Consider the following 15,092-nt stretch of genomic DNA (forward strand, 5'->3'; position numbering starts at 1 on the left):
ATCAAGCACCGAAGGTACCACTGTCTCACAGACTACTGGAACTACAGCTGAGACAACGACAGGCACAATTGCAACTACCACCTCGCCTGTGACCAGCACCGAAGGTACAACCGTGTCTCAAACTTCTGGCACTACAGTTTCAAGCACCGAAGGTACAACTGTCTCACAGACTACTGGCACTACAGTCGATACAACAACAGGCACAATTCAAAGTACAACCTCGCCAGTGACCAGCACAGAAGGTACAACCGTGTCTCAGACTACTGGCACTACAGTATCAAGCACCGAAGGTACCACTGTCTCACAGACTACTGGAACTACAGCTGAGACAACGACAGGCACAATTGCAACTACCACCTCGCCTGTGACCAGCACCGAAGGTACAACCGTGTCTCAAACTTCTGGCACTACAGTTTCAAGCACCGAAGGTACAACTGTCTCACAGACTACTGGCACTACAGTCGATACAACAACAGGCACAATTCAAAGTACAACCTCGCCAGTGACCAGCACAGAAGGTACAACCGTGTCTCAGACTACTGGCACTACAGTATCAAGCACCGAAGGTACCACTGTCTCACAGACTACTGGAACTACAGCTGAGACAACGACAGGCACAATTGCAACTACCACCTCGCCTGTGACCAGCACCGAAGGTACAACCGTGTCTCAAACTTCTGGCACTACAGTTTCAAGCACCGAAGGTACAACTGTCTCACAGACTACTGGTACTACAGTCGATACAACAACAGGCACAATTCAAAGTACAACCTCGCCAGTGACCAGCACAGAAGGTACAACCGTGTCTCAGACTACTGGCACTACAGTATCAAGCACCGAAGGTACCACTGTCTCACAGACTACTGGAACTACAGCTGAGACAACGACAGGCACAATTGCAACTACCACCTCGCCTGTGACCAGCACCGAAGGTACAACCGTGTCTCAAACTTCTGGCACTACAGTTTCAAGCACCGAAGGTACAACTGTCTCACAGACTACTGGCACTACAGTCGATACAACAACAGGCACAATTCAAAGTACAACCTCGCCAGTGACCAGCACAGAAGGTACAACCGTGTCTCAGACTACTGGCACTACAGTATCAAGCACCGAAGGTACCACTGTCTCACAGACTACTGGAACTACAGCTGAGACAACGACAGGCACAATTGCAACTACCACCTCGCCTGTGACCAGCACCGAAGGTACAACCGTGTCTCAAACTTCTGGCACTACAGTTTCAAGCACCGAAGGTACAACTGTCTCACAGACTACTGGCACTACAGTCGATACAACAACAGGCACAATTCAAAGTACAATCTCGCCAGTGACCAGCACAGAAGGTACAACCGTGTCTCAGACTACTGGCACTACAGTATCAAGCACCGAAGGTACCACTGTCTCACAGACTACTGGAACTACAGCTGAGACAACGACAGGCACAATTGCAACTACCACCTCGCCTGTGACCAGCACCGAAGGTACAACCGTGTCTCAAACTTCTGGCACTACAGTTTCAAGCACCGAAGGTACAACTGTCTCACAGACTACTGGCACTACAGTCGATACAACAACAGGCACAATTCAAAGTACAATCTCGCCAGTGACCAGCACAGAAGGTACAACCGTGTCTCAGACTACTGGCACTACAGTATCAAGCACCGAAGGTACCACTGTCTCACAGACTACTGGAACTACAGCTGAGACAACGACAGGCACAATTGCAACTACCACCTCGCCTGTGACCAGCACCGAAGGTACAACCGTGTCTCAAACTTCTGGCACTACAGTTTCAAGCACCGAAGGTACAACTGTCTCACAGACTACTGGCACTACAGTCGATACAACAACAGGCACAATTCAAAGTACAACCTCGCCAGTGACCAGCACAGAAGGTACAACCGTGTCTCAGACTACTGGCACTACAGTATCAAGCACCGAAGGTACCACTGTCTCACAGACTACTGGAACTACAGCTGAGACAACGACAGGCACAATTGCAACTACCACCTCGCCTGTGACCAGCACCGAAGGTACAACCGTGTCTCAAACTTCTGGCACTACAGTTTCAAGCACCGAAGGTACAACTGTCTCACAGACTACTGGTACTACAGTCGATACAACAACAGGCACAATTCAAAGTACAACCTCGCCAGTGACCAGCACAGAAGGTACAACCGTGTCTCAGACTACTGGCACTACAGTATCAAGCACCGAAGGTACCACTGTCTCACAGACTACTGGAACTACAGCTGAGACAACGACAGGCACAATTGCAACTACCACCTCGCCTGTGACCAGCACCGAAGGTACAACCGTGTCTCAAACTTCTGGCACTACAGTTTCAAGCACCGAAGGTACAACTGTCTCACAGACTACTGGCACTACAGTCGATACAACAACAGGCACAATTCAAAGTACAACCTCGCCAGTGACCAGCACAGAAGGTACAACCGTGTTTCAGACTACTGGCACTACAGTATCAAGCACCGAAGGTACCACTGTCTCACAGACTACTGGAACTACAGCTGAGACAACGACAGGCACAATTGCAACTACCACCTCGCCCGTGACCAGCACCGAAGGTACAACCGTGTCTCAAACTTCTGGCACTACAGTTTCAAGCACCGAAGGTACAACTGTCTCACAGACTACTGGCACTACAGTCGATACAACAACAGGCACAATTCAAAGTACAACCTCGCCAGTGACCAGCACAGAAGGTACAACCGTGTCTCAGACTACTGGCACTACAGTATCAAGCACCGAAGGTACCACTGTCTCACAGACTACTGGAACTACAGCTGAGACAACGACAGGCACAATTGCAACTACCACCTCGCCTGTGACCAGCACCGAAGGTACAACCGTGTCTCAAACTTCTGGCACTACAGTTTCAAGCACCGAAGGTACAACTGTCTCACAGACTACTGGCACTACAGTCGATACAACAACAGGCACAATTCAAAGTACAATCTCGCCAGTGACCAGCACAGAAGGTACAACCGTGTCTCAGACTATTGGCACTACAGTATCAAGCACCGAAGGTACCACTGTCTCACAGACTACTGGAACTACAGCTGAGACAACGACAGGCACAATTGCAACTACCACCTCGCCTGTGACCAGCACCAAAGGTACAACCGTGTCTCAAACTTCTGGCACTACAGTTTCAAGCACCGAAGGTACAACTGTCTCACAGACTACTGGCACTACAGTCGATACAACAACAGGCACAATTCAAAGTACAACCTCGCCAGTGACCAGCACAGAAGGTACAACCGTGTCTCAGACTACTGGCACTACAGTATCAAGCACCGGAGGTACCACTGTCTCACAGACTACTGGAACTACAGCTGAGACAACGACAGGCACAATTGCAACTACCACCTCGCCTGTGACCAGCACCGAAGGTACAACCGTGTCTCAAACTTCTGGCACTACAGTTTCAAGCACCGAAGGTACAACTGTCTCACAGACTACTGGCACTACAGTCGATACAACAACAGGCACAATTCAAAGTACAACCTCGCCAGTGACCAGCACAGAAGGTACAACCGTGTCTCAGACTTCTGGCACTACAGTATCAAGCACCGAAGGTACCACTGTCTCACAGACTACTGGAACTACAGCTGAGACAACGACAGGCACAATTGCAACTACCACCTCGCCTATTACCAGCACCGAAGGTACAACCGTGTCTCAAACTTCTGGCACTACAGTTTCAAGCACCGAAGGTACAACTGTGTCACAGACTACTGGCACTACAGTCGATACAACAACAGGCACAATTCAAAGTACAACCTCGCCAGTGACCAGCACAGAAGGTACAACCGTGTCTCAGACTACTGGCACTACAGTATCAAGCACCGAAGGTACCACTGTCTCACAGACTACTGGAACTACAGCTGAGACAACGACAGGCACAATTGCAACTACCACCTCGCCTGTGACCAGCACCGAAGGTACAACCGTGTCTCAAACTTCTGGCACTACAGTTTCAAGCACCGAAGGTACAACTGTCTCACAGACTACTGGCACTACAGTCGATACAACAACAGGCACAATTCAAAGTACAACCTCGCCAGTGACCAGCACAGAAGGTACAACCGTGTCTCAGACTACTGGCACTACAGTATCAAGCACCGAAGGTACCACTGTCTCACAGACTACTGGAACTACAGCTGAGACAACGACAGGCACAATTGCAACTACCACCTCGCCTGTGACCAGCACCGAAGGTACAACCGTGTCTCAAACTTCTGGCACTACAGTTTCAAGCACCGAAGGTACAACTGTCTCACAGACTACTGGCACTACAGTCGATACAACAACAGGCACAATTCAAAGTACAACCTCGCCAGTGACCAGCACAGAAGGTACAACCGTGTCTCAGACTACTGGCACTACAGTATCAAGCACCGAAGGTACCACTGTCTCACAGACTACTGGAACTACAGCTGAGACAACGACAGGCACAATTGCAACTACCACCTCGCCTGTGACCAGCACCGAAGGTACAACCGTGTCTCAAACTTCTGGCACTACAGTTTCAAGCACCGCAGGTACAACTGTCTCACAGACTACTGGCACTACAGTCGATACAACAACAGGCACAATTCAAAGTACAACCTCGCCAGTGACCAGCACAGAAGGTACAACCGTGTCTCAGACTACTGGCACTACAGTATCAAGCACCGAAGGTACCACTGTCTCACAGACTACTGGAACTACAGCTGAGACAACGACAGGCACAATTGCAACTACCACCTCGCCTGTGACCAGCACCGAAGGTACAACCGTGTCTCAAACTTCTGGCACTACAGTTTCAAGCACCGAAGGTACAACTGTCTCACAGACTACTGGCACTACAGTCGATACAACAACAGGCACAATTCAAAGTACAACCTCGCCAGTGACCAGCACAGAAGGTGCAACCGTGTCTCAGACTACTGGCACTACAGTATCAAGCACCGAAGGTACCACTGTCTCACAGACTACTGGAACTACAGCTGAGACAACGCCAGGCACAATTGCAACTACCACCTCGCCTGTGACCAGCACCGAAGGTACAACCGTGTCTCAAACTTCTGGCACTACAGTTTCAAGCACCGAAGGTACAACTGTCTCACAGACTACTGGCACTACAGTCGATACAACAACAGGCACAATTCAAAGTACAACCTCGCCAGTGACAAGCACAGAAGGTACAACCGTGTCTCAGACTTCTGGCACTACAGTATCAAGCACCGAAGGTACCACTGTCTCACAGACTACTGGAACTACAGCTGAGACAACGACAGGCACAATTGCAACTACCACCTCGCCTATTACCAGCACCGAAGGTACAACCGTGTCTCAAACTTCTGGCACTACAGTTTCAAGCACCGAAGGTACAACTGTGTCACAGACTACTGGCACTACAGTCGATACAACAACAGGCACAATTCAAAGTACAACCTCGCCAGTGACCAGCACAGAAGGTACAACCGTGTCTCAGACTACTGGCACTACAGTATCAAGCACCGAAGGTACCACTGTCTCACAGACTACTGGAACTACAGCTGAGACAACGACAGGCACAATTGCAACTACCACCTCGCCTGTGACCAGCACCGAAGGTACAACCGTGTCTCAAACTTCTGGCACTACAGTTTCAAGCACCGAAGGTACAACTGTCTCACAGACTACTGGCACTACAGTCGATACAACAACAGGCACAATTCAAAGTACAACCTCGCCAGTGACCAGCACAGAAGGTACAACCGTGTCTCAGACTACTGGCACTACAGTATCAAGCACCGAAGGTACCACTGTCTCACAGACTACTGGAACTACAGCTGAGACAACGACAGGCACAATTGCAACTACCACCTCGCCTGTGACCAGCACCGAAGGTACAACCGTGTCTCAAACTTCTGGCACTACAGTTTCAAGCACCGAAGGTACAACTGTCTCACAGACTACTGGCACTACAGTCGATACAACAACAGGCACAATTCAAAGTACAACCTCGCCAGTGACCAGCACAGAAGGTACAACCGTGTCTCAGGCTACTGGCACTACAGTATCAAGCACCGAAGGTACCACTGTCTCACAGACTACTGGAACTACAGCTGAGACAACGACAGGCACAATTGCAACTACCACCTCGCCTGTGACCAGCACCGAAGGTACAACCGTGTCTCAAACTTCTGGCACTACAGTTTCAAGCACCGAAGGTACAACTGTCTCACAGACTACTGGCACTACAGTCGATACAACAACAGGCACAATTCAAAGTACAACCTCGCCAGTGACCAGCACAGAAGGTACAACCGTGTCTCAGACTACTGGCACTACAGTATCAAGCACCGAAGGTACCACTGTCTCACAGACTACTGGAACTACAGCTGAGACAACGACAGGCACAATTGCAACTAACACCTCGCCTGTGACCAGCACCGAAGGTACAACCGTGTCTCAAACTTCTGGCACTACAGTTTCAAGCACCGAAGGTACAACTGTCTCACAGACTACTGGCACTACAGTCGATACAACAACAGACACAATTCAAAGTACGACATCGCCAGTGACCAGCACAGAAGGTACAACCGTGTCTCAGACTACTGGCACTACAGTATCAAGCACCGAAGGTACCACTGTCTCACAGACTACTGGAACTACAGCTGAGACAACGACAGGCACAATTGCAACTACCACCTCGCCTGTGACCAGCACCGAAGGTACAACCGTGTCTCAAACGTCTGGCACTACAGTTTCAAGCACCGAAGGTACAACTGTCTCACAGACTACTGGCACTATAGTCGATACAACAACAGGCACAATTCAAAGTACAACCTCGCCAGTGACCAGCACAGAAGGTACAACCGTGTCTCAGACTACTGGCACTACAGTATCAAGCACCGAAGGTACCACTGTCTCACAGACTACTGGAACTACAGCTGAGACAACGACAGGCACAATTGCAACTACCACCTCGCCTGTGACCAGCACCGAAGGTACAACCGTGTCTCAAACTTCTGGCACTACAGTTTCAAGCACCGAAGGTACAACTGTCTCACAGACTACTGGCACTACAGTCGATACAACAACAGGCACAATTCAAAGTACAACCTCGCCAGTGACCAGCACAGAAGGTACAACCGTGTCTCAGACTACTGCCACTACAGTATCAAGCACCGAAGGTACCACTGTCTCACAGACTACTGGAACTACAGCTGAGACAACGACAGGCACAATTGCAACTACCACCTCGCCTGTGACCAGCACCGAAGGTACAACCGTGTCTCAAACTTCTGGCACTACAGTTTCAAGCACCGAAGGTACAACTGTCTCACAGACTACTGGCACTACAGTCGATACAACAACAGGCACAATTCAAAGTACAACCTCGCCAGTGACCAGCACAGAAGGTACAACCGTGTCTCAGACTACTGGCACTACAGTATCAAGAACCGAAGGTACCACTGTCTCACAGACTACTGGAACTACAGCTGAGACAACGACAGGCACAATTGCAACTACCACCTCGCCTGTGACCAGCACCGAAGGTACAACCGTGTCTCAAACTTCTGGCACTACAGTTTCAAGCACCGAAGGTACAACTGTCTCACAGACTACTGGTACTACAGTCGATACAACAACAGGCACAATTCAAAGTACAACCTCGCCAGTGACCAGCACAGAAGGTACAACCGTGTCTCAGACTACTGGCACTACAGTATCAAGCACCGAAGGTACCACTGTCTCACAGACTACTGGAACTACAGCTGAGACAACGACAGGCACAATTGCAACTACCACCTCGCCTGTGACCAGCACCGAAGGTACAACCGTGTCTCAAACTTCTGGCACTACAGTTTCAAGCACCGAAGGTACAACTGTCTCACAGACTACTGGCACTACAGTCGATACAACAACAGGCACAATTCAAAGTACAACCTCGCCAGTGACCAGCACAGAAGGTACAACCGTGTCTCAGACTACTGGCACTACAGTATCAAGCACCGAAGGTACCACTGTCTCACAGACTACTGGAACTACAGCTGAGACAACGACAGGCACAATTGCAACTACCACCTCGCCTGTGACCAGCACCGAAGGTACAACCGTGTCTCAAACTTCTGGCACTACAGTTTCAAGCACCGAAGGTACAACTGTCTCACAGACTACTGGTACTACAGTCGATACAACAACAGGCACAATTCAAAGTACAACCTCGCCAGTGACCAGCACAGAAGGTACAACCGTGTCTCAGACTACTGGCACTACAGTATCAAGCACCGAAGGTACCACTGTCTCACAGACTACTGGAACTACAGCTGAGACAACGACAGGCACAATTGCAACTACCACCTCGCCTGTGACCAGCACCGAAGGTACAACCGTGTCTCAAACTTCTGGCACTACAGTTTCAAGCACCGAAGGTACAACTGTCTCACAGACTACTGGCACTACAGTCGATACAACAACAGGCACAATTCAAAGAACAACCTCGCCAGTGACCAGCACAGAAGGTACAACTGTCTCACAGACTACTGGCACTACAGTCGATACAACAACAGGCACAATTCAAAGTACAACCTCGCCAGTGACCAGCACAGAAGGTACAACCGTGTCTCAGACTACTGGCACTACAGTATCAAGCACCGAAGGTACCACTGTCTCACAGACTACTGGAACTACAGCTGAGACAACGCCAGGCACAATTGCAACTACCACCTCGCCTGTGACCAGCACCGAAGGTACAACCGTGTCTCAAACTTCTGGCACTACAGTTTCAAGCACCGAAGGTACAACTGTCTCACAGACTACTGGCACTACAGTCGATACAACAACAGGCACAATTCAAAGTACAACCTCGCCAGTGACAAGCACAGAAGGTACAACCGTGTCTCAGACTTCTGGCACTACAGTATCAAGCACCGAAGGTACCACTGTCTCACAGACTACTGGAACTACAGCTGAGACAACGACAGGCACAATTGCAACTACCACCTCGCCTATTACCAGCACCGAAGGTACAACCGTGTCTCAAACTTCTGGCACTACAGTTTCAAGCACCGAAGGTACAACTGTGTCACAGACTACTGGCACTACAGTCGATACAACAACAGGCACAATTCAAAGTACAACCTCGCCAGTGACCAGCACAGAAGGTACAACCGTGTCTCAGACTACTGGCACTACAGTATCAAGCACCGAAGGTACCACTGTCTCACAGACTACTGGAACTACAGCTGAGACAACGACAGGCACAATTGCAACTACCACCTCGCCTGTGACCAGCACCGAAGGTACAACCGTGTCTCAAACTTCTGGCACTACAGTTTCAAGCACCGAAGGTACAACTGTCTCACAGACTACTGGCACTACAGTCGATACAACAACAGGCACAATTCAAAGTACAACCTCGCCAGTGACCAGCACAGAAGGTACAACCGTGTCTCAGACTACTGGCACTACAGTATCAAGCACCGAAGGTACCACTGTCTCACAGACTACTGGAACTACAGCTGAGACAACGACAGGCACAATTGCAACTACCACCTCGCCTGTGACCAGCACCGAAGGTACAACCGTGTCTCAAACTTCTGGCACTACAGTTTCAAGCACCGAAGGTACAACTGTCTCACAGACTACTGGCACTACAGTCGATACAACAACAGGCACAATTCAAAGTACAACCTCGCCAGTGACCAGCACAGAAGGTACAACCGTGTCTCAGGCTACTGGCACTACAGTATCAAGCACCGAAGGTACCACTGTCTCACAGACTACTGGAACTACAGCTGAGACAACGACAGGCACAATTGCAACTACCACCTCGCCTGTGACCAGCACCGAAGGTACAACCGTGTCTCAAACTTCTGGCACTACAGTTTCAAGCACCGAAGGTACAACTGTCTCACAGACTACTGGCACTACAGTCGATACAACAACAGGCACAATTCAAAGTACAACCTCGCCAGTGACCAGCACAGAAGGTACAACCGTGTCTCAGACTACTGGCACTACAGTATCAAGCACCGAAGGTACCACTGTCTCACAGACTACTGGAACTACAGCTGAGACAACGACAGGCACAATTGCAACTAACACCTCGCCTGTGACCAGCACCGAAGGTACAACCGTGTCTCAAACTTCTGGCACTACAGTTTCAAGCACCGAAGGTACAACTGTCTCACAGACTACTGGCACTACAGTCGATACAACAACAGACACAATTCAAAGTACGACATCGCCAGTGACCAGCACAGAAGGTACAACCGTGTCTCAGACTACTGGCACTACAGTATCAAGCACCGAAGGTACCACTGTCTCACAGACTACTGGAACTACAGCTGAGACAACGACAGGCACAATTGCAACTACCACCTCGCCTGTGACCAGCACCGAAGGTACAACCGTGTCTCAAACGTCTGGCACTACAGTTTCAAGCACCGAAGGTACAACTGTCTCACAGACTACTGGCACTATAGTCGATACAACAACAGGCACAATTCAAAGTACAACCTCGCCAGTGACCAGCACAGAAGGTACAACCGTGTCTCAGACTACTGGCACTACAGTATCAAGCACCGAAGGTACCACTGTCTCACAGACTACTGGAACTACAGCTGAGACAACGACAGGCACAATTGCAACTACCACCTCGCCTGTGACCAGCACCGAAGGTACAACCGTGTCTCAAACTTCTGGCACTACAGTTTCAAGCACCGAAGGTACAACTGTCTCACAGACTACTGGCACTACAGTCGATACAACAACAGGCACAATTCAAAGTACAACCTCGCCAGTGACCAGCACAGAAGGTACAACCGTGTCTCAGACTACTGCCACTACAGTATCAAGCACCGAAGGTACCACTGTCTCACAGACTACTGGAACTACAGCTGAGACAACGACAGGCACAATTGCAACTACCACCTCGCCTGTGACCAGCACCGAAGGTACAACCGTGTCTCAAACTTCTGGCACTACAGTTTCAAGCACCGAAGGTACAACTGTCTCACAGACTACTGGCACTACAGTCGATACAACAACAGGCACAATTCAAAGTACAACCTCGCCAGTGACCAGCACAGAAGGTACAACCGTGTCTCAGACTACTGGCACTACAGTATCAAGCACCGAAGGTACCACTGTCTCACAGACTACTGGAACTACAGCTGAGACAACGACAGGCACAATTGCAACTACCACCTCGCCTGTGACCAGCACCGAAGGTACAACCGTGTCTCAAACTTCTGGCACTACAGTTTCAAGCACCGAAGGTACAACTGTCTCACAGACTACTGGCACTACAGTCGATACAACAACAGGCACAATTCAAAGTACAATCTCGCCAGTGACCAGCACAGAAGGTACAACCGTGTCTCAGACTATTGGCACTACAGTATCAAGCACCGAAGGTACCACTGTCTCACAGACTACTGGAACTACAGCTGAGACAACGACAGGCACAATTGCAACTACCACCTCGCCTGTGACCAGCACCAAAGGTACAACCGTGTCTCAAACTTCTGGCACTACAGTTTCAAGCACCGAAGGTACAACTGTCTCACAGACTACTGGCACTACAGTCGATACAACAACAGGCACAATTCAAAGTACAACCTCGCCAGTGACCAGCACAGAAGGTACAACCGTGTCTCAGACTACTGGCACTACAGTATCAAGCACCGGAGGTACCACTGTCTCACAGACTACTGGAACTACAGCTGAGACAACGACAGGCACAATTGCAACTACCACCTCGCCTGTGACCAGCACCGAAGGTACAACCGTGTCTCAAACTTCTGGCACTACAGTTTCAAGCACCGAAGGTACAACTGTCTCACAGACTACTGGCACTACAGTCGATACAACAACAGGCACAATTCAAAGTACAACCTCGCCAGTGACCAGCACAGAAGGTACAACCGTGTCTCAGACTTCTGGCACTACAGTATCAAGCACCGAAGGTACCACTGTCTCACAGACTACTGGAACTACAGCTGAGACAACGACAGGCACAATTGCAACTACCACCTCGCCTATTACCAGCACCGAAGGTACAACCGTGTCTCAAACTTCTGGCACTACAGTTTCAAGCACCGAAGGTACAACTGTGTCACAGACTACTGGCACTACAGTCGATACAACAACAGGCACAATTCAAAGTACAACCTCGCCAGTGACCAGCACAGAAGGTACAACCGTGTCTCAGACTACTGGCACTACAGTATCAAGCACCGAAGGTACCACTGTCTCACAGACTACTGGAACTACAGCTGAGACAACGACAGGCACAATTGCAACTACCACCTCGCCTGTGACCAGCACCGAAGGTACAACCGTGTCTCAAACTTCTGGCACTACAGTTTCAAGCACCGAAGGTACAACTGTCTCACAGACTACTGGCACTACAGTCGATACAACAACAGGCACAATTCAAAGTACAACCTCGCCAGTGACCAGCACAGAAGGTACAACCGTGTCTCAGACTACTGGCACTACAGTATCAAGCACCGAAGGTACCACTGTCTCACAGACTACTGGAACTACAGCTGAGACAACGACAGGCACAATTGCAACTACCACCTCGCCTGTGACCAGCACCGAAGGTACAACCGTGTCTCAAACTTCTGGCACTACAGTTTCAAGCACCGAAGGTACAACTGTCTCACAGACTACTGGCACTACAGTCGATACAACAACAGGCACAATTCAAAGTACAACCTCGCCAGTGACCAGCACAGAAGGTACAACCGTGTCTCAGACTACTGGCACTACAGTATCAAGCACCGAAGGTACCACTGTCTCACAGACTACTGGAACTACAGCTGAGACAACGACAGGCACAATTGCAACTACCACCTCGCCTGTGACCAGCACCGAAGGTACAACCGTGTCTCAAACTTCTGGCACTACAGTTTCAAGCACCGCAGGTACAACTGTCTCACAGACTACTGGCACTACAGTCGATACAACAACAGGCACAATTCAAAGTACAACCTCGCCAGTGACCAGCACAGAAGGTACAACCGTGTCTCAGACTACTGGCACTACAGTATCAAGCACCGAAGGTACCACTGTCTCACAGACTACTGGAACTACAGCTGAGACAACGACAGGCACAATTGCAACTACCACCTCGCCTGTGACCAGCACCGAAGGTACAACCGTGTCTCAAACTTCTGGCACTACAGTTTCAAGCACCGAAGGTACAACTGTCTCACAGACTACTGGCACTACAGTCGATACAACAACAGGCACAATTCAAAGTACAACCTCGCCAGTGACCAGCACAGAAGGTGCAACCGTGTCTCAGACTACTGGCACTACAGTATCAAGCACCGAAGGTACCACTGTCTCACAGACTACTGGAACTACAGCTGAGACAACGCCAGGCACAATTGCAACTACCACCTCGCCTGTGACCAGCACCGAAGGTACAACCGTGTCTCAAACTTCTGGCACTACAGTTTCAAGCACCGAAGGTACAACTGTCTCACAGACTACTGGCACTACAGTCGATACAACAACAGGCACAATTCAAAGTACAACCTCGCCAGTGACAAGCACAGAAGGTACAACCGTGTCTCAGACTTCTGGCACTACAGTATCAAGCACCGAAGGTACCACTGTCTCACAGACTACTGGAACTACAGCTGAGACAACGACAGGCACAATTGCAACTACCACCTCGCCTATTACCAGCACCGAAGGTACAACCGTGTCTCAAACTTCTGGCACTACAGTTTCAAGCACCGAAGGTACAACTGTGTCACAGACTACTGGCACTACAGTCGATACAACAACAGGCACAATTCAAAGTACAACCTCGCCAGTGACCAGCACAGAAGGTACAACCGTGTCTCAGACTACTGGCACTACAGTATCAAGCACCGAAGGTACCACTGTCTCACAGACTACTGGAACTACAGCTGAGACAACGACAGGCACAATTGCAACTACCACCTCGCCTGTGACCAGCACCGAAGGTACAACCGTGTCTCAAACTTCTGGCACTACAGTTTCAAGCACCGAAGGTACAACTGTCTCACAGACTACTGGCACTACAGTCGATACAACAACAGGCACAATTCAAAGTACAACCTCGCCAGTGACCAGCACAGAAGGTACAACCGTGTCTCAGACTACTGGCACTACAGTATCAAGCACCGAAGGTACCACTGTCTCACAGACTACTGGAACTACAGCTGAGACAACGACAGGCACAATTGCAACTACCACCTCGCCTGTGACCAGCACCGAAGGTACAACCGTGTCTCAAACTTCTGGCACTACAGTTTCAAGCACCGAAGGTACAACTGTCTCACAGACTACTGGCACTACAGTCGATACAACAACAGGCACAATTCAAAGTACAACCTCGCCAGTGACCAGCACAGAAGGTACAACCGTGTCTCAGGCTACTGGCACTACAGTATCAAGCACCGAAGGTACCACTGTCTCACAGACTACTGGAACTACAGCTGAGACAACGACAGGCACAATTGCAACTACCACCTCGCCTGTGACCAGCACCGAAGGTACAACCGTGTCTCAAACTTCTGGCACTACAGTTTCAAGCACCGAAGGTACAACTGTCTCACAGACTACTGGCACTACAGTCGATACAACAACAGGCACAATTCAAAGTACAACCTCGCCAGTGACCAGCACAGAAGGTACAACCGTGTCTCAGACTACTGGCACTACAGTATCAAGCACCGAAGGTACCACTGTCTCACAGACTACTGGAACTACAGCTGAGACAACGACAGGCACAATTGCAACTAACACCTCGCCTGTGACCAGCACCGAAGGTACAACCGTGTCTCAAACTTCTGGCACTACAGTTTCAAGCACCGAAGGTACAACTGTCTCACAGACTACTGGCACTACAGTCGATACAACAACAGACACAATTCAAAGTACGACATCGCCAGTGACCAGCACAGAAGGTACAACCGTGTCTCAGACTACTGGCACTACAGTATCAAGCACCGAAGGTACCACTGTCTCACAGACTACTGGAACTACAGCTGAGACAACGACAGGCACAATTGCAACTACCACCTCGCCTGTGACCAGCA

The sequence above is a fragment of the Mytilus trossulus genome, chromosome 10, assembly GCF_036588685.1.
Source record: "Mytilus trossulus isolate FHL-02 chromosome 10, PNRI_Mtr1.1.1.hap1, whole genome shotgun sequence".
Lineage (NCBI taxonomy): Eukaryota > Metazoa > Mollusca > Bivalvia > Mytilida > Mytilidae > Mytilus > Mytilus trossulus.